General features: G+C 42.8%; 1 protein-coding gene across 10 annotated transcripts in view; it reads right to left on the bottom strand.

The window, feature by feature from the left end:
- Mapkap1 (MAPK associated protein 1) overlaps positions 1-21,036 on the bottom strand; it is a 212,706-nt gene extending 191,670 nt beyond the window's left edge. For 3 of the 10 annotated variants that reach the window (XM_052182248.1, XM_052182253.1, XM_052182254.1), the window contains exon 1: positions 20,591-21,007. The gene's annotated coding sequence lies outside the window, so the exon portion shown is untranslated. The other 7 variants (XM_052182250.1, XM_052182255.1, XM_052182252.1 and 4 more) reach the window with 6 other exon arrangements.
- Between the last annotated feature and the right edge of the window lie 368 nt (positions 21,037-21,404).

Here is a 21,404-nt window from a genome sequence, read left to right as displayed (position 1 = left end):
ATACCACACACAACTCCTCACACCTATTTATGTTCATTAATAGAACCTGAATATGGTAACTCAGCACATAGTCTAAAAAGGCAATCATTTTTAGAAGATTCTGATGAATATCAGGTCTGAAAAATCATTGTAAGATTGGGATCTCATTCTGTAGTCCAGGCCTCAAACCAGGAGGAGATTTCCTGTCTCAAAACTGGGCATATGCAACCATGCCCAGTTCTGAATACTCTTTAATAAGAATTTTATACGTGCAAGCTCCCAAGCTTTATTGGCAATGCTTTTTTTATAAAAAAAAAAAAAAAAAAAAAAAAGCATGAGATGAAACTTGATAAAACATACATGCAGAGCAGGGAAAGCAGCCAAAGGGCAGTGATTCAGGATAAAATAGTACATCAAAAGAACTGTACATCTGCTATAGCTAGCTAGACCACAGAACTCCAGAAGCCAAAGGAACTAGCAGCACCTAACCTTAAGTGACTGCAAAAGCTAAAATTATTCTATCCTTTTTATATGAATTAATTTATATAACCATCAAAGCAACCTTTTAAAGATTGCTGCTATTATCAGACATGGTAACTCATGCCTTTAATCCCAGCATGAAGAGGCCGAGGCAGGAGGATCTCTGAGTTCAAAGCCAGGCTGGTCTACACAGCAAGTTCCAGGCCAGCTACAATAGTGTCTAAAACAAACAAGCAACAACAAACAAAAAAGGCACAGGAAAAATGGCTAAGGAATTTATTCAGGTGCCTGGAGAGATGGCTCAGCAGGTTAAGAGCACAAACTGCTCTTCCAGAGGTCCTGAGTTCAATTCCCAGCAACCACATGGTATCTCACAACTATATGAATGGGATCTGATGCCCTCTTCTCGTGTGTCTGAAAAGAGCAATGGTGTGCTTATATAAATAAATAAATAGAGAGAGAGAGAGAGAGAGAGAGAGAGAGAGAGAGAGAGAGAGAGAGAGAGAAACTTGTTCAGAACAGAACACAGGTCCTACACATTGGGACAGTCAGAGAGAGAGAGAGAGAGAGAGAGAGAAACTTGTTCAGAACAGAACACAGGTCCTACACATTGGGACAGTCACCATAAACCATCTGTAAACATGCCACTGCTGTGCTACTTGGGTTCTGAGGTCTGAGAAATTTCTTCCTAGGTCTTCATAAAAGCTTTAAGACACAAATGTGTCAGCTATAAACAAGACCCTTAGCTACTCTCTGCTAATGCTATAGTAATTTTTTTTAACAACAGAAGAAAAAGTAAGCAAAACCTGCAATAATTATTGAAAAAGATTATTTTGGAAGGAAGGGAGGAAGGGAGGGAAGGAGGAAGGGAGGGAAAGAGGAAGGAAGGGAGGAAGGAAGGGAGGAAGGGAGGGAGGGAGGGAGGGAGGGAGGGAGGGAGGGAGGGAGGAAGGAAGGAAGGAAGGAAGGAAGGAAGGAAGGAAGGAAGGAAGGAAGGAAGGAAAACATCAAAAATGTCCCACATGGAGGAATGTAAGAGCTCATTTGCTTTCGACCTGAAACTGCGGAGCTCTTGTTAAGTCTTGTTAGACATAACAAGTTAAGTCTAAATCCGTTTTCCGCCTGGCTGATTGGTTGGAATGCTGGGGGCCAAACCTGGGAACTTCCTGCATGCTTGGCAAGCAAGCACTCTGCCTCTAGTTATGCCTCCAACCCTACCCAAGGACACTTTTGAAAATTTTACTAATTGATGCAACCTCAGCTATAAATCCATAGCTGTATTATTTTATCTTTCTTCAAATAACTCACCCTAAGCACTGAGCCCTCCCTGTACTTCTCCACCCCCTAAGGACCTGCAGGGAAAACTCAATGTTCAAGCCCGTGCTTACCAACAGCCCTCAGCTCCTTCTCTTTCCAAGTACCACACCCATTGCTCTCCAGAGGAATAGCAGCCCTCACCTGCAGTCTGTGAAAATCTATCTGAATAAGCAACAGCCTGAGGCTTCTCAAAGGTCTGCAAACTCCCAATCAAAAATTACTGCGGCCCCATCAATGTGTCATATAAATGCTGGCATGTTAATTGTGTATTTATAAGATTGTTAATGGTTAGTTAATTTACCTCCCACACTATTATTGTACTTGAAATGATTTAACGTCTGCTAAGGGAGTTAACAACATGTAACAGCAGATGTGAGGTTTTTTGTTTTTTTTTTTAAAACCTTTCCACGATGTACCTTGACTTGACACTGTTAATATTAGGCACAATAACCTGATTCCCATACAGAAGTCCTTACTACAGACTAATAAAAGCAGTCTCATTTATCTACCACGATACAGAATGGTCATAAGTTAGGAAAACAAAGCTCTTTCTTTTTTTTTTTAAATAAATCTTTTTATTTTTTAAGATTTATTTATTTCATTTATATGAGTACACTGTAGCTGTCTTCAGACACTCCAGAAGAGGGCATCAGATCTCATTACAGATGGTTGTGAGCCACCATGTGATTGCTGGGAATTGAACTCAGGACCTCTGGAAGAGTAGTCAGTGCTCCTAACTGCTGAGCCATCATCTCTCCAGCCCAACAAAGCTCTTTCATTGTATATGTAGTTTTCCATTCATAGAAATCAAAGGACTATCTTTTGACTATGATCAACATTCTCTGATCCAGTTAAAGTTCAGAATTCATGCTTCCTGGAATTTGAAAATAATTTAAAAGACTATTAAAATAAACTGTGGTTTATTGTTTCTAAATTTCTTTCCCCAATGTTCTCCAATGTTCTCTAAATTAAGCCTTTATTTTTCAGACAAACAAAAAGGGCTTTTTAAAATTGTTCTGGGGATTAAACCTTCTCCACGTGATCATGCCTAACCTCAGTGTACAGAGACAGTGAGAACATGTATTTGAAGTTTACTTACCCTCCCCTATTTCTATTCCTACCCTTTGAGTAAAACTACTTGAAGATAATAAAAGCAACAATAGCTGCAGCAAAGAAAAGTAGTTTGTAGTTCTTTTGAACAAGATTCATTCACTATCTTAGAGGGAGACTAGGAATCTACCAGTGTGCTGGCCCTCCACAGACTGACAGTGCCAGCACATGCATGCACTCTTCCACACAGACCCAACAGGACTCAGTGCAACACACACACCAACTCCCAATGGCTGTGTGCTTTCAAGACAGTCCCAGAAAGGAAGTGACAGCATTTTAAGGATGAATGGGCTTCGCTTAGGCAGAAACACAAGAATAGTGGTAGATGAGTCCTGCTGACTTCTCCCATGAGCAGTACTTTTTAACAGCCAGACTAGGATATAATAACATCTTTGTTTTGTAAACAAAGCCTTACAGGAATTAAATACCTTACTGGACACAAGGCAGGTATCTTTCTGCAGCTCTTCATATCAAGCCAATCAGTTAAAGCCCACTGCCCTGTCCTTGAATCTGGGTTCATATTATCATTATACTGAGCAAATGTAGTGGAAATGCAATTTCAAAATCTTGGCCTCTAAATGCCTGGCTTTGGACTACTTCCCATTCATCATCAAAAGAAAAACTATGTGTGCTATACATATATGTTCAGGCAGGTGTAGATAGGTTCTGCACAGGCACATGAACGTGTCTCTGTGGACGCTAAAGCCGGACACTGAGTTGTCTTCCTCAAGCACTCTCCATCCTATTTTCTAAGACAGAGTCTCTGAACCTAAATCACAACAATCCAGCTAGACTGTCTGGCCAATGAGCTTCAGGGATCCACAACCCTACAATCTGTCCCCACAACCCTATTGCTAGGATGTCAGGTATACCATCTGTACCCAGGTTTTATGTTCTGGGGATCTGAATTCAGGTCTACATACTTACATGGCAACTGGGCCATCTTCAGATTTATGTGTGTGGTGTGTACATGCTAGGCAAACATTACTATTGGGTGTGGCATCCACAGTGCCAAGAAGTTTGGGAGTTTTGGTTTTGGTTGAGATTTTGGAGACAGGGTTTCTCTGTGTAGCCCTGGCTGTCCTGGAAATCACTCTGTATTTCACTCCTGCCTCTGCTCTCCAAGTGCCAGGATTAAAGGCTAGGTCACTGCTACCAGGCCAGGAAACTTGTTCTTACAACTCATTAGTTACATTCTATACTATTAGAAAACAAAACAAAAACAAAACAACTATACCTCTATTTTTTTTAACAAAAAATACACACACACACACACACACACACACACACACACAAAAATGGCTCAGGCCTGTAGTTTCTCCATTTGGGAGGCAGTAGCAGTAGGACCACAAATTCAAAGTCATCCTCAGCTACACTGCAGGTTCAAGGTAGTCTAGAGGAAAAACAACAACAAAAACAAACACCCACCAGCCTGAAGAGGTGGCTGACAGTGGGAAGAGCACAAATTGCTCTTCCAGAGATCCCCAGTTTTGTTCCCAGCACACAAGTCAACACCTACAATAGCTCCAGCTCCTAGGGATCCTCCGGTCAATGCTGGTCTCCTCTGGCATCACCACTCCTGAGCATATACCCCCACCACACACATTAGCATAATTAAAATAATAAATCTTTAGGAAAAGAGTTATCAAAATTGATAAGCCAGAAAAATGTACAATGCTTGTTTTTGTGTGGTTCAGTTTCCCAGCACACACAGAGGTTTTCCTGAACCCAAATATCAATGGCAAGGATTATCAAGGGTGAAGATAAAACTGGCTTTAGCATCATTCCTTCTCAATGAACAACTCCAAGTTGAAAGTCTGCCTAAGATTTTCCTGACGACAAGTCCAGAGAATGTAAGCACTGACCACCAAGTTAACAACAATAATAGAGAACTCACACATTATAGTGTTACTTCCCTGTTAGAAGACAGCACTTTTAGGTTCCTGAAATAATATTTATTAACTAGCAGTTGCAGCAAAACTTCAGACAACACACCACCCTCAAAGCTCCAAACCTGATAATGATTTCAGCGATTATAAGAAATCTGCCAGTTTCCTACAATGTAGTCCTAAATTATTTTTTGGTGTTGTCTGACATAATAGGCTTGATTGACAGCTGTAAAAATAAATAATTTGAGATTTTACTTCAAGATCTCAGGTAAAAATGTTTATAGTTTTCTCTAGAGTGAAGACATAAACAATGTCAAAGGGACTAGATTGTTTTCAATATGAAATCATTGGTTTAAAGACTTATGAGAAAGCACTGCTCACTTGCCTACCAAGTACTCACTCATAGACTTTACTCATTTGATAAATGTTATTACAATGTGTCAGGCTGCAGAGACAGAGACTGTGGAGAAATAGGGCAGACTTGACCACTGACTGCCCTTAAGGGACAGGTTTATAGGGGAGACAGAACTCTAAGGCAGCTGTAGAGTCTAGCCTCTGCATCATCCACTTCTTTGATATATAGTACTCCATGAGTATAGGTGAGACCATACACACTATAGACAAAAGGACATGACAAAGTGTGAATGTACAACCCCTTGGTGACATTCTGTCACATAAGACTTCCTAGCAAAGTGAAGAGGGAAATGGTAAACCAAAGAGATTCCCAAGGACCTCAAAGAAGCAAATGCTGATTTTCAGAACCACACAGCAAGGAGCAAGGGCACAAAGAATGTCTCAGCCCTTAACTAAACACAACAGGGGCCTCTGTCATGAGAAAGACATCCTACCGGTTGTAACAACCTAAGAAGCTCAGAAGCTCATCACCAACTACATTCTTTCTTTCAACCTCTTGAGATCTTGGGGGAGGGGAACCCAGCTGGAGCTTGACTCCTCTCTGGTTATCCTGTTTGTACCATAAGTCTGAGATGATTGTCAGGCATAAGCTTAAAGACCTCTGAAGAGAGCATAAAGGGCTCCCTAGAGCCTGGTGTCTCCATTCCTCCTCCTCTCCACCTTCTACAATTCTCAGGGAAACTGTGCATCTTCTGGTCCTGGGGAATATTTGAAATGTGCTCTTCTCCAACACAGCCAATCATTCTCTTCCATCCAATACAAGCATCTCACCCCTTGCAAATTCTGCTCTGAATCCCAGGCCCAAGTGGTCTTACAGGCACTTTATTTCTGCCTTCATTAGTTAGCTGTAGAAATATCATTTCTAAGAGACTGTCTCTGCTCCAAACTGCTTGACTGAACTCTTGATTAGTAAGGTAGTTATTTTATGAAGATATGACTGTTTCTCTCCTTAAATCCCTTGCTGAAGACTCAACAATAGCAACAGTATCAGACATTTGACAATGTTTGGAGATATCTCTGGTTGTCACCCTGGGAATGGGTGATACTGACATGAGGATGAACACTAGGGATGTTGCAAATTATGCCACAATACACAAGGAAACACAACAAAGAACTGTACCATCAAAATGTCAGTATCAACAATGCTGAGGCCAAGAAACCTTAATATGTGACTTAAAAGACATCTGTGGTCATTTCTGATTCCCTCAGAACTGTTTCTAACTAAACCAAAGAACTTTGCTACTAAAATCTATACTTGAAATATCTACAATCTAAACAAATCCTGTCACTTATTTCGGTACCTTTTACCAGCTCCTGCCCCATGTGTTCTGATAGTTCTGATAGGTCTAGATCTGAGACCTAGAGCTCAAATCACTGCTATAAAAACAAACTGCAAGTCAGGTATGAGAGCCTCTAATCCCAACACTAGGGAGGCAGAGGCAAGCAGATCTCTCTGAGTTCAAAGGGCAAGTCTGGTCTACTTGGAAAGTTCCAGGATAGCCAGAGCTACACAATGAGACTCTGTCTTTAAAAAAAAGAAAAAAGAAAAAAGCTGGTTTGAGTATGTCAATCAGTTGGTGAGTGCTCACTATAATGTACAAAATATTGAGTTAGATCTCCACACTGCACGAACCAGACATGGTGGTGTACATCCATAATCATGTACTTGGGAGAGGAAAGCCTGAGGATTAGAGGGTCGAAGTCATCATCAACACATAGCAAGTTCTCAGCACTTAAGACTGCAAGGAGACCGTTATAAAAACAAACAGCAATCGCAAGTTACATTTGTTCATCCTTATCCTACAAAATTGTCTGCCTGGCTGGGAAGATGGCTCAGGTGATCAAGTACTTTAAATACTAGCCATACAACAATGAGGACCTGGGAGCATGCTTATCATCTTAGCACTGGGGAGGCAGGATCATGAGGATTTACAGGATTTACATGCTGGCCTGCCAGTACAGCTAAAATATGTGAGCCCCAGGTTCAGTGAGAGACTACCTCAAAATAAAGAAACAAACAAACAAACAAACAAACAGGAAGACATCCAACATTCTCCACACACAAGTACACTTCTTTACTTGGGTGCCTCCTACTCATATTCAAAACTCAGGCTCAATGGTAAATTCTTTCAGGAATTTCCTAATGAATCCCAAGTTAGGTGTTACTTTCTATTTCCACTGCACTGCAGGGCCTGTCTATCTCTAAGTAATGAATCCACCCATAACAATAACTAAGTACCGAATGGGTATATTCAGCAACTATGCACTGGATAGCAACAATGCTGGCATCTGCCAGGCACTCCTCTAGATACAGAACACCATGTGCATTTACACCCACAACCCTGCCTTCATGGAGCTCCTGTTCTAATGAGGCCAGCCAGAAGCACTGTGGAACACAGCACAGGGGAGAATGCAGCAGAATAGGTGGGGGTACTAGGTTGCAACTGTAAACAAGTTAGCATATGACTAGCCCTAAGGTACTTCTTAGTCACCATCTAAGTCGAGACAGAAAAAGTCAAGGGCATGTGAGCATTTGAGAGAAGAGAGCTGCCACGTTAGAGACTTCAGGGATATGCCTGTCACAATTCAATAAGTACCCAGTAGTTCTGCAAGCAGCACAGAGTAAGATCTGGAAGAACAGGGCAAATACTTGCAGATATTCCTTTATTTCCTTTACTGGAGGCTTGTGAGAAAAGCAATGTGACAAGATTGAACACATGTTAGAGGGATCTCTCAGGGGCTGGCAAGCTGTCCCAGCAAGCGAAGATGCTTGCCACCAAAACTGAGAATCATAGTTCAATACCAATACCATGGTTGAAAGAAGTAACTCCCTCAAGTTGTTCTCTGACCTAGATAAGAACACTGTGGCATGTATGGACCACTAAGGAAACCTAATTCCAGTTTCCCATTATCAGGGCCCTAACTATGGTTTGAAAAGCTACTGTTTTCATTCACAAAACTATGACATTGATTCTACTATTACCCATGTTTTACAGATCATTAAACTGAGGCACAAACTTGCCAAGCCAAACAAGTAATAGGTGAAGCCATGATAAAGTCCAGGCAGCTGACTCCAGGACTCTACCCTGAACCCACATATTCTACCTCTAGTCCACTAACCACACTCCTAAACCCACTGTGCACACTCATCTAAGTGAGTGTACAAACATCTGTCCCTCCCACCACATGCTCTGAGTCAGGGTAACAGGTGCTCAGCTGCAGTCCCCATCTGAAAGAGGAGTGTCAGACAAGGGAGAAAACACAAGAATATAAATGCTCACCATAAAGCATGAGGACCACCCTGCAGGACTCCATCAGAGTGCTATGGAAACACAACTAACACACAGCCAGATGAAAGTGGGTGCTCAGACAAAGCTTTCCAAGACATGAGTGTGGCCAAGACAACAAAGGCCATCGCTTCCAACTTACCTACCTAAAGAGAGGCATAAAGGAGCCGGTACTGCTCTGTAGTGCTGGCTCCCTGACCAGAAAGTATACAATAAAATAAAATCCCCTTTAGTTCCATCCTATGGACTTTAAATTAACATCAGGTCATCTCTGAGTCGAACTGGTATGGAATCAAAGACAGGATTCTTATAGTAAGTTAAAGGAATTGGGGGATAAGAGGCCGAGAAAATCAGCAGGAAAGGCAGGTCTGAGAGGCTGAGAACAATCAAAGCTACTTGGGTCCAAATCTGGACTTGGGCACTCACTTACTCACTGTAGGACCTGTAGAGAGTAAAAACTTCTATATCTATTCCCTCATCTGGAAATAGGAATCATTTTGATAGCTATTTAGTACCTTGTAAAGAATGACTGACTGTCTTGTTCCTTTCTTGCTCTCCTGGGCTCTTGCTCCCATGCTCTTCCCTCCCCCCCTTCCCTATTCCCCCTCTCCCCATCTCCAAGTGTTCATGGCGTGCCTCTACTCTCTCTCTGCCTTTCTCTGCCATAGCTACTACCCTCTTAACTCCCCTCCCCATGCCCTGAATAAACTCTATTCTACACTAAGAAGAAAAAAAAAGAATGACTGACTGACTGACTGACTGAATGAATGAATGAATGAATGAATGTTATGTACTTGTGACACTGCCTGGCCCATAGAAAGTACTACAAGGATGCCTACTAGTACTGTTGCTATTATTCTCTGGTCTATGATTAATCTACAAAGATAAGAAAGAAGTTAGATGGTTAGAGGACAAGCCAAGTGGCAATCTACAATACAGCCTGGTACTGAAGCTAGACACAGCAAAGCACATTATATCACTAAAACTACACACCGTTCAAAGTTGCTGATTAGATTAGCATTTCAGAGACTATGGCATCTGTCATACAGATTAACCCGCGTACAGGACAGAAGCTGTTTGTGAAGCTGTGACAACAGCCCATGGAAGAAAGGATGAAGTCTCAAGTGAAGCAGTTAAGGTGTTTCCATAAACTCAAGAATGATTCCAGAGACAAAAAGCGGGAGAGCTTGGTGACTGTGAGTGGCTGTAGGGGAACCTTTACACTACCAACAATGAAACACAGACCGCAGAATGGCTTAACAGGTAAAGATACTTGCTGCCAAGACTACCTGAGTCTAATCCCCAGAACCCACACAATCAATGGAGAACTGATACCTGCCTGACCTCTGTGTATGTGACATACAAATAAACATTTAAGACTTTAAGCAGGAACAGGTCAGCAGGCAGGCTGGGGTGGAAATGGGAGTGAGAGAAGGGGTGGGGTGCAGATAATGAATTATTTTCAGACACAATGAACTTGACTATGGATTACCCAAAGAGATTAGCAAGACCCAAACTTAACACTTGGGATACTAGTACTTTAGAGGCAGAGGCAGTAAGGACACAGTTTGAAACCAGCTTGGCTAACTGTTGGGGGCTGAGGAGAGACATACCTGTAGCTCTGGAGAAAACTCTGTGTAACTCTGGAAGACATCAACATACGTGTGACAGATGAAGCCATAGGTGTGAATGAGCTTGCCCAGGGAGTATGTATGGCAAGAAAGCCCAAGAAACAGCGACAGTGTAAAGGTAGGCTCGCAAGCATGAAGCCCTACAAAGAAAACCCAGAGGCTGTATTAGAGACAAAGTGAGAGACAGAGACAGTGAAATAAAGACTGAGACAGAGGCAGAATAAGAGGCAGACAGGCACTCTGACACGTGCATATTCCCACACATTGGCATGCACGCACACAGAGAACCTCTGCCTATATTAAGCATACTATATAAATTCCCAAATTCTAAGTAGTTCCTTCCCTAGCTCAGAAGCTCTACTGGACCAGAAGTCCTTTCGAGGAAGGCTTGCATGACAAACCTTCCTTGACCTCCACCACTGTCCACTAGGGCCTAGTAAAGATGTGATGGGAGTGTAAGCACAGCCACTCTGGGAGACAACTGGACATAGCCTCACAAGGGTTAGCATGTGAGCCAGAAGGGTCAACATGCACCTAGAGACCTGAACATACATGTTCATACACAAGTTTGTACATCAATGTGCAAAGTAGCATAATAGCCAAAGAAAGAAATAACCAAAAAGTCCAGCAGGTGAGGGAATAAACAAGAAGCAGTACCAACACATGATGAACTATTGATCAGAAAGGGGGATGGAATATGATCTTAGCTGTTTCAACATTTTGCTAGGCAAAAGAACCCAGATAATAAAGGTCAAAGATTACAATTCCATCTCTATGAAAGGCTGAAAGCAAAGCCACAAAGATGAAGGTGGAAGAGTAAATGTCAGAAGCTGGGCAGGAAAACTAGGGTGACTGCTCTAAACAGATACTGGAATGGTCAGAAAGATTTGCAAATATTCTCAAATGGATATAAAATTACAAAGAATGGACTATGAAATCAGGAGCCTTCATGCCTTCCTTTGTATGGACCCTACAGGCATTTAATCAGGATCCTGGGCATTCTGGCTCTTCTCTCGAACTAATCACTTCTCACTATTTCAATAATGACTAAGCAAGCCACAGAGTTGACAGAAGCTACAATTGTTTCCCAACATGTCCTAAGGCCTTTCACTGACTTCCCAAACTCCTTCAGATGCCTTAACCTTGCCTACACAGCAGCCCGGCCTCATTTCCACTCACCCCTTAGTGCTTTCTATTCTACCCATACTCAACTATATTCTCACCCAACCTTGAACAAAAACTTCTCTCTGAAAATTTGCTGCTCAGTCACCTGACTTCTTCATCCTTCTGAGTTCTGTTTGGCCCACACCTTTAATCCAGCACCTGGGAAACAGAGGCAGGTAGATCTCTGTGTGTTCAAAGCCACCTGGTCCACATAGAGAAATCCTAAGTATGAAAGTATGAAATCCTAAGTAGGAAAGGAAAGGAAAGGGGAAGGGGAAGGGGAAGGGGAAGGGGAAGGGGAGGGGAAGGGGAAGGGAAAGGGGAAGGGGAAGGGGAAGGAAAGGAAAGGAAAGGGAGGGGAAGGAAAGGAAAGGGAGGGGAAGGAAGGAAGAGGGAGGGAGGGGCAGTATAAAGTACTGCTTAGAACAGTGTTTCTCAAGCTGTGGGCCTTGAGGGTTGAATGACCCTTTCACCAGTTCCCCTAATACCATCTGCATATCAAATACTTAATGGTGATTCATAACACTTGCAAAATTACAATTCTGAAGTAGCAATAAAAATAAATTTATGTGGGAGCCATCCCTACAGGAGGAACTAACTGTATTAAGTGGTTACAGCATTTGAAAGGTTGAGAGCTACTGGCCTAGAGCAAGGGGCTCTGAACTGGAAGGTAAGGAAGGCACCTGTGATACCAAACTATAGGCACTATGCTGAGAAAGGAAGTAATGAGCCCCTGAGCCCTGAAAAGAGACACACTGCATAATCCAAATACCAACATAAGGTTACTATGAAATACTTCAAATTCCAGAAGGACTCAGGCCAAAGAAGAGTAGGAAAATGTCTCCAGTACCAAGAGACCAAGAGACAGAAGGTACACGTGAAATAAACTAAGGTCGTGGATAGACTCATTCTCAAGTGACTGAGCAACCTCAGTTTCTGAACTGTGTACAGGTACAAATGAAAGTGGTGATGCCGGGCGGTAGTGGCGCACGCCTGTAATCCCAGCACTCTGGGAGGCAGAGGCAGGTGGATTTCTGAGTTCGAGGCCAGCCTGGTCTACAGAGTGAGTTCCAGGACAGCCAGGGCTACACAGAGAAACCCTGTCTTGACAAAACCAAATCCAAAAAAAAAAATAAAATAAAATAAAAAAAAAAAAAAGAAAGTGGTGCATCAGTCAATAAAACTAATGCCCTTCATCTGGTGTAGGACACACATCTGTAACATTTCAACTCCCATTTTGCATTTTGTCACTCCAACAATCAGAATTTGTATGCTTTTTGTTTGTTTTTTTGTTTCTATTGTCTATGCTAACAGAATGTCTATCAATTCAGAATTTTTATAATCTCCTTTGGGCTGCGGCCATTCTTTAGTTCCATTCATACCTTAGCTCAGAGTTATCAAAGCTTCATTAGCTTGTAAACAAACTGTTTCTCAGATAAACTCAATTGCTCCACACAAGGATCTTAAACAAATAAATAAGTACAAAACAGGCAGAGATTATAAATTAGGGCAGACAAATCTGTATCTAGCCCCACACCAGTAAAGAGCATTCTATCAATATAGTGAAATGCTAATCTCCTAATTAACAACCTAATTAGGTAATTATGGCTTTGCAGAGGGATGCCGAAATGAAATATGACAACATGGTCACCTCTTTATATGGCACCTGTGGGCCTTTTCAGCTGTCATCCTGAAGAGTGCAGTATCAATTTGAGCAGATGACAAAGTACTGTCATTTTTCATTCTGATAATACACAGAATGCTTTGGACAGAGCAGTTTACAAAGGAAACAACTTGCCTGCTATTTTCCTAATTTAAATATGCTCACACAGTTGTTAAATTTTGTGCATGTTTTTATACAACATACATGAGAATTGCCATACATGGTTAAAAGAACTACCTAACTGGTCATAATACTTAATGTGTATACTGATACTACTTCACTTATGAACTACAACAATTTATCATGTCACTTTAATACTCATACCTTTTAATGCACTAGAAAAATTTAAAAATAAACTTGTCTTCATTTTTTTCTCACTGATAAAACTGATAGAATTTGCTCTTTTGAAAGTAAATTAAGATAGAGGCCACCCTGAGCAGAGAAAGTCAACTGGGCTACATAGGGGACTTCCACCTTGCCTGACTTGTAAACATAAACAAAACTGACTTGATCTATTTCTCCTAAGTGCTTGCTTACATTATAGCAAAACAGAATTTAAGCTCAGCCAGTCAACTACTGCTACAGTTAACTTGTATTTCTGTAACTAGGGAATCCTCCGTGGAAGGAATCAGATAAGACAGCTGTAAGACTACAGTAACTATTTCCTTGCCTTTCCTAGCAGAGCAGCTGAACCACTCCTGGTTTAGAGCCCCTCAAACATAACCCATTAGGAAGATGATGGCTCCGTGTAAGGAGCTTGTTGCCAGACCTAATAGCTGGAGCTTGGTTCCTGGGAGGCCAGGACTGACTTGACAGCTGTCCTCTCACCTCCACCAGGTCCCATGGCACATGCACCCAAGGAAATAAACAAAACTCTATACTCTACCTTAGTTGTCCTTTCTCTTTTTATACTTGTGTATGCCCCATCCCCACAGTCCTGTGTACCTTCTATCATGTGGGTTCTGGAATCGAACCTGGAATTCCAGTTCATCAGACTTGGTGGCAAGTGCTTTTACCCACTCAGACATCTTGCCAGCTGGTGGTTGGCCTAGATTTTGTTTTTTGTTTTTTTTTTTAACACAACTAATTGACCAGCAACTTCAACTTCATCAATGCACACACCCCACCTGAAAGTAAAGACTGTAGCTGTCACAGGCCCACCCCCATCCCTAAACAGGTGATGGCAGCATGTGCTCACCAGTACCCAAAATAAATGCCAGTTCTCTATGTAGCCCAAATTGCCCTCAAATTTATGATCCTCCTGCCTCAGCTTCCCAAGCAATGGAATTATAGGTGTAGACACCATGCCCAGCTGCAGGAAACACCCACGAACATAAACATGTTTCTGTGTCTATAATCCTTTAAAACTAAAGCTGCAACCTTAAATGCATTCATAACTCCATCCTAAAGCTTAAAATAAATACTGCTCAAGGTCTTTTCACAAGTTATACCTAATTTTTACCAACTTACAGTCAGACAAGTAATGACTGGGTGACCCTCTCACCAACAACTTTTGCCAGCAATATACAATTTCATCAAATCTTTAATCTTCATATCATTAAGTTATACCTATAATTGCTCCCTCACAAATGATGAGAAACAATTTTTGCTAAGAATTAAGTGTATATGAATAAGGAGAATGCTCAAAGCAGATGACAGTCCCACAACAAGGACTGGGTCCAATATCCAAATATAGAGCAAATATAGATCAACCTATCTCTGCCTCCCAAGCACTGGGACTAAATGCATGAACCACCACGCCCAGTTGTAGTGTAAGTTTCTAATATTACTCTGCAGATCAATTTATTTAATCACTCTAAAAAAAGACTGAAACTTGTCTCAACAGTACATACTAGTCATGATGCTAAGTAATTCACAAAGTACAATAAAAATTATGGTGACTAATTTCAGCATCCAGATGTGAAAATTGAATTTGTTCATAACTACTCCCGAGGTCAGTCCCTCATACCAGACTCTGCATCTCTCTAAAAGCACTGCGTTTCATACCAAGTTCTGTCTCTTTTAGTTCTCACAAGTACTGTGGGCTGGTACTGCTAACACTACTCTACAAACTGTCTAGGTGACAAAGTAACAGCCAGCCAACATAAAACCCAGGTGAATATGGTTTCTGCTCCACACTACTTCAGTACTCAAACTGCACCTCAGTTCGTTAAGTCTCCGGGATGGCAGCAACTAAAGTTTATATTAAAGAGCTACTGTTTATAGGTGTATAAGAAGCACATTCCTTCAAATGATTTCCCAGCAATTACCCTGCTGAAGCCATACTTACTTAAAGCAAAGAATCTTAAAACAAGGCGGGGGGGGGGGGGGGGGGGGGAGGGAGCGCGGTAATTGAATACTGTCACTTCTTTGAAGCTGTGCACACCTTCTGGCCACTTAACTGTACCAATAACAGAAGCATATTTATAAACATGCTCTATTGTGGGGTATTATAGACCTAACATTGCACACATTTAAGGGTAAATCTGACATAACAATTTATCTCACAAGCAATCACAATAATCCCACGAGTCGATCTCTAACACCTTCTCTCTACATTTCAGATTTGGTTGGTGTTTGTTTAAGTGGTTTCTAGCTGCTTTCTCGCTTTTAATTTCTTAAAAACTATTTTCTACTTTCAGTTCAAATTTTGTATTTCCCATCTTAAATCTACTTCCCTGATGTACCCAGACTGCTGCCAAGTAGAGGTAATAAATTCTAAATGACTGCTCAGGATTTATTTCCTTCATTTTTATATTCTATGTTATTTCTTTATACAGTAGAGTCTGAATGAAAACAAGTATCTAAAAGACCAATATTTCTTCAATTTTCACCTGGAGGAAGAAGGGATTAAAATAAAAATAAATTAAACTCCTGGGCTGGGAACTCCCTGACCACATTTCTCTTACTCTCCTGGTGACTCTCTGTCCCCTTTCAGTCTTATATACAAAGTCAACAAAGCACTACACATATGAGCAGAGCACTGGCCCAAGTTCCCTTGGAAGCAATAACAAGGAATACAGAACCTGGCCCAGTCAGGCAGAGACAAGGAGTATCAGAGATCTGAGACATTCTCTGCCGGGGCCTGCTAATACCCTGCAGTGTGACTTTAAGCTCAGGAATTCCTGAAAAGACTTTCAGCAAAAATTAGCTTATTCTGCAGGTGAGTCGCTCAGACTAAGGCACTTTCTCCAAAACTGTGGCTTTCTAGCTGACCATTTCCTCAGCTCAGGAAGTCTGCAGCCTGCTTCCCTACAGTCTCATCCACTCTGAGCAGTTTCTGAGGGTGAAGGGACACAGTATTGCAGCATTATCAAAGAAACAGCACCGTTAGCAAGGACCAGAGGAAGATAAAGCTGGTGGTGTCTACAGCACTGCACGCACAGAGTCCCAGGACCACACAGTCCCCTCGTCCAGACCTCACCCCTTTGGAATTTAAGCCTGCCGAAATGAGAAAACCATACTCTGGCCACTCTGCAAAACAGAACAGCAAGTATTAAAATATTCCTCCCACTGGTGATTCCCCAGACTTCCAATCGGTAATCCCATCAGCACACTTCCATGCACCGACTTCTAACAAGGGTTCTATAATCTCAAGGCCAGATCACCTTCAGTAGGGAAGCTGTAACAGACTTCCTAGTCATCTACAATCTGACATCTGGCTGCATCCTTAACAGTAAGGCCTAAACATCAGGATAATCTACTTCTAAAAGATTCCGAATCTGAAACCTATAAATCCACTGAACGAGAACTTCAGTTGAATCAACAAGCTGATGGTCCCTGAGTGCAGAGACAAGCTCCAATCTTCACTGCCTGGCAGTAACATTACACTGGAGCCCCATATGTAGTTAGCTCTTCTTCGTAGCATTTCTGCCAGGTCCTCCTCCATGGAGCAAGAATAAGCAACGTGGTGTAGGAATAAAGAAGCCAGCAGATACCCTCTAGCTCAGTGGTCCTCTGCCTTCCTAATGCTGAGACCCTTAATACAGTTCCTCATGTTGTGCTGACCTACCCAGTCATAAAATTATTTCCATGGCTACTTTATAACTGCAATTTTGCTACTGTTATGAGTCATAATGTAAATGTCTGGTATGTAGATAGCTTTAGGTGACCCTGTGAAAGGGCTGTTGGAGTCCCAGAAGAGTTGTAACCACAGGTTGAGAACCATGGCTCTAGAAAACACCAAATGTATAGAGTCAGGAATTTTTCCTTTTGTTAGCATTGGTTCCTGGCAGTAAAGCACAGGATGCCACCCATGCCGAGTACTCCTCTACCACTGAGCTGCATCATGGTGCCCTCTCTCCTCCCCCATGCCCTAGTTCCCTCATCAGGATGATACTTACAGCTTCCCATGCAAGGACAGACGTGAAACAGCTTTTGGGACAATGTCATGATGCACAGGAAGCACTCACTGGCATTATTCATATCCTTCCAGTGGGCTCTATGCATGCATGCTAGGGCAGCATATACACAACATGACTACTTCATCTGAAGACACTTCTATCATGCTGGAATGTCAAAGACCTCAAAGTGGGGACTTGGCTTTACTCCAGGAGCATCCCAGTGCCTAACATTTGCCTGGAACTGCTGAATGATTCACACACCCTCCAAGTTTTCATCTTAAGAGTGCAAACCAAAACTTGCCTGGCTTTGAGCTCTTGGAATCTAGCCCTTCCAGTTTACCTCTCAAATACCTGCTAAAAGCAGAAATGGTAATATCCTGGTAATATGACTGGAACTTTTTGTAATTTGATTTGAGTAAGACTTCATGGGACACTCACTTCCAATAAATCTCCAACAGTTTAAAAACATTTGCAATGCCTTGCTTTACTCGGACTAGAAACTGACTCACCCTCTAAGACACATCCCAGAGCACTTCCAACTATTATTAAGCAGACCTGACAACTTGCAGGTTGAGAGTTCCTTATTCAAAATGCTTGTGGTCAGAACTGATTTCAGATTTCTGATTTTTCTAAGTTTTGGAGCACTTTCACAGACGTTACTAGGTAAGTGTCACTAACTTGAAAACTCCCAATCAGGGGGACTGGAGAGATGGCTCAGTAGTTAAGAGTACTGACTGCTCTTCCAGAGGTCCTGAGTTCAAATCCCAGCAACTACATGGTGGCTCACAACCATCCATATTAAGATCTGACGCCTCTTCTGGTGTGTCTGAAGACAGCTACAGTGTACTTGCATATAATAATAAATAAATTAAAAAAAGAAAAAGAAAAAGAAAATCCCCAATCTGAAATACTTCTCAGAAAGCTCAAGCCATGGGACTCGGGCTCTGTTAGGGTCTTTCTTTCTCTCTTTCTTTCTTTTCTGAGACAGGGTTTCTCTGTATAGCCCTGGCTGTCCTAGAACTCACTCTGTAGACTAGGCTGACTTCAAACACATTAGGGGGAGGGGGAAGCCCTGGCTCTTAATCCAGATCAGTTTACTAAATAATGCATAGTACTCCATTCCCAAGATGAAGAAAATGCTGGCTAGAGTTAAGCATATATCTAGAGAGGAGGGCACACCACACAAAACACAAAGCCAGAGACCACTCCTATCTATACTTCATAAACTACTATCACACTAGTCCACCCACCTATCATCTCCATTCTACGGAAGATTTTTCTCTTTTTAAAAAGATGAAGCTTTTTTTTTTTTTTTTTTACTTTATATATATGGATCTTTTGTGTGTATAAACACCACATGTTTGCCTGGCATCCAGAGAGGCCAAAACATGGCATCAGTTCCCCTGGAACTAGAGTTACATATGGTTATGAGCTGCCATGCAGATGCTGGGAACTGAACTCAGGACCTCTGGAAGAACAGCCCAAGCTCTTAACCTCTGAGCCATTCACCATTGCCCATGCTGGCTCATGCAGCCTGTGTAAGTACTCTGCTGCCTCAGTCTACCAAGCAGCTAAGACAGGCCTGCAGCACAGGCTTTGTCTACCTTTAGAGGACTTTCTGCACTCTCCACTTAAACATTTTTATTCTCCCTCTTAGTCAGTTGTTCCAATATGTACTTGTATGGAGTGTCCTGGTAAGAAAGAAGGCTCTGTCTCATAGCAGCTGTATAACTATCCTATGTCAACCTGAATTAAAATGATTAAATAGGGAAAAACCGAAGCTCAATTTACCTCACATTGTGCTCATTCCCTTCACCAAGTGTCACCTCTCAAAAACTGACAGGACATACTACTTCTGATTCACAGAAAAACTCTTCCACCGTGTCTGTCGGTGTACTAGAGTAACTAATTTCCCTCTTACAGTAAGAACTGGCTGTACACAATGACTAAGTTTTACTTATTAAACTGCTATACAGTAGCTTACCTATATCCATGCACAATGAATTCTTGCTAAACGAAATAACTGTAAATAACAGGTGCTTATAGGGTTTTCGGTAAGAAATCATTCCCAGCGCTGAAGAAATGGTTCAGCAGGTAAGAACCTGTGCTCTTGCAAAATAACCAAGTTCAGTTCCCAGCACCTACAATGTGCAGCTCACAGCACCAATGGCTCCAGTCCTAGGGGATCTGACACTCTTCAGACCTTCTGACCTCTGCGGACAACTACCCTCATATGTACACAAACAAACCCCACGTGGACACACATATGTATTTAAGAAGATAATTCTTAAAAATGGGAAGGTGGATAAATCATTCAAAGCTGGGATTGTACCTAATTGGTTGAGTGAGACCACCATCAGTTGGACCATGGGAAGCATTAGCAATTGAAATCAAAATATGGGAAGTGTCTGGGCAGAACAGGGTGGAAAAAAATTAAATACATGGGAACAAATCAAAAATGATTTGAGATCCCACTTATCCAGAAGAAATGCACATAGTGAGAACTTTTAAAAGGTTAACTGTAAAAAGCTAGCCCAGAGCCACAAGATTAGAGAGGCAGTGCAGGCACTACGCACATTTAGTAGCTGAAGGCAGACAAGAGCGCACAGCCTAAAGGAAAGGGACACCTAGCATGTGCTCCTCCCCAGAGCCCAGTAAGCCTGAGGGGGTGTGACTGAAAAAGATGAGGGCAATTATCACTGAGCAAGAACTTTCAATGCAGTTTGTGTGGCTCCTAAACATAGGATTAATGCACTTTATCTCTGCTCTGGTGATTGTTCACAAGAGGTACCCATTCATTCTGGTGGTCATGTGAACACTGACCTCTTACACTGATGTGTCTGTCCGCGTTAGTGTTTACACCTGGGAAGGTTTTGAACTTGGCCGTTTTGGGGTTTGTAACAAATACGGTGCTTTGCACAGAGTTGGGGACAGTGACAGTTTCAAATTTTGCAGTCATTCAAAGGAGGCTGTAACAAATTTTGAGGTCCCTGTTTCATCTTATAGTTTCTGGCTTGAGTTATACACTTCTTTAAACTCTAATCTTTTCTTCTTCCCACCCACCCCCTAGCTTCACCATTCCTTGTCACTCCCATAAACAGAGAAACGGAATCCAAGTTCCCAGCAGCACTCTAGGTAGGTAAACAATCGGTGGGACTGTTTCAGGACTGCCCAGGCAATGCTTTGAAAAGTTGATTCCACAGGATGGACCTTGGGCACCGGACGTTGCAGAGTTCGGGGGGCCTGAAACCGCCAGAGCTAAGGACGCCCCCTCCCCCGCCCCCACACCACCAGGTCCAAAGTCTCTCCTCACCTAAGTCACACACCCAGCTGTCAGGCTCAGGAAGGGCCAGGAAACGGATGCTCCCAGGCCACCACGCAAAGCCCCAACCGGCACCGCTGAGCAGCGAGGGCAGCGGGGTGCTGAGGGGTCGGAGGGTCCCGCGGGCGAGGGGGCGACGGCTGGGGCACCCTTTACCTGAAGCTGCTTCCACACTACAGGCCGCCTCACCCAGGACACGTCCCTGAGGGAGGTCCCGACTCCCTCAGCCTCCCGGTCCCTGCACCGAACCCAGCGTCCGTCCACGAAGTCCTCGGGGACTGGCAATCCTACCGGCCGGTTCGGCCCTGGCGCCCCGGGCTCACCCTCATGACCCCGCCGCTCCCCGCCGCCGCCGACCGGCAACAGCAGCCCTGTTACCCAGAGCCGCGCCACGACCCGGAACCGTACCCCGCGTACCGGAAGTCCCCGGTCGGCGAGGCGCCTTTGGCTGGGGACGCAGTGCGCAAGCCCCAGAGCCAGGAACGCGAAGCCGCTGCCTCCCGGGGGCGGGACGAGGGGCGGGACCCGATGTGGTTTGCGCATGCGTGCTGCCCTAGGCCGTTTCTGGAGCAGATTAACTGACTTCTGTTTACCCTCAAGTGTAAGGATTACTGTAAGCTATTTCTTCGTACTTTTACAGGGGAAAGTCTTCAGCTTAACCACCATATCAGAAAGAAGAGTTCACTGCAACTATTATTTGCTACATGGACATAGTATCAAACTGCTTTTTAAACTACTATCTAAACACCCAGATTAGCGAAGCTCTCAGACCTAATCAGAGTTTTTTTGTTTTTGTTTTTTACTG

This window comes from Apodemus sylvaticus, chromosome 5 (assembly GCF_947179515.1).
Source record: "Apodemus sylvaticus chromosome 5, mApoSyl1.1, whole genome shotgun sequence".
NCBI lineage: Eukaryota > Metazoa > Chordata > Mammalia > Rodentia > Muridae > Apodemus > Apodemus sylvaticus.
The sequence above is the reverse complement of the archived record's forward strand: the minus strand, read 5'-3'. Positions and strand labels throughout refer to the sequence as shown.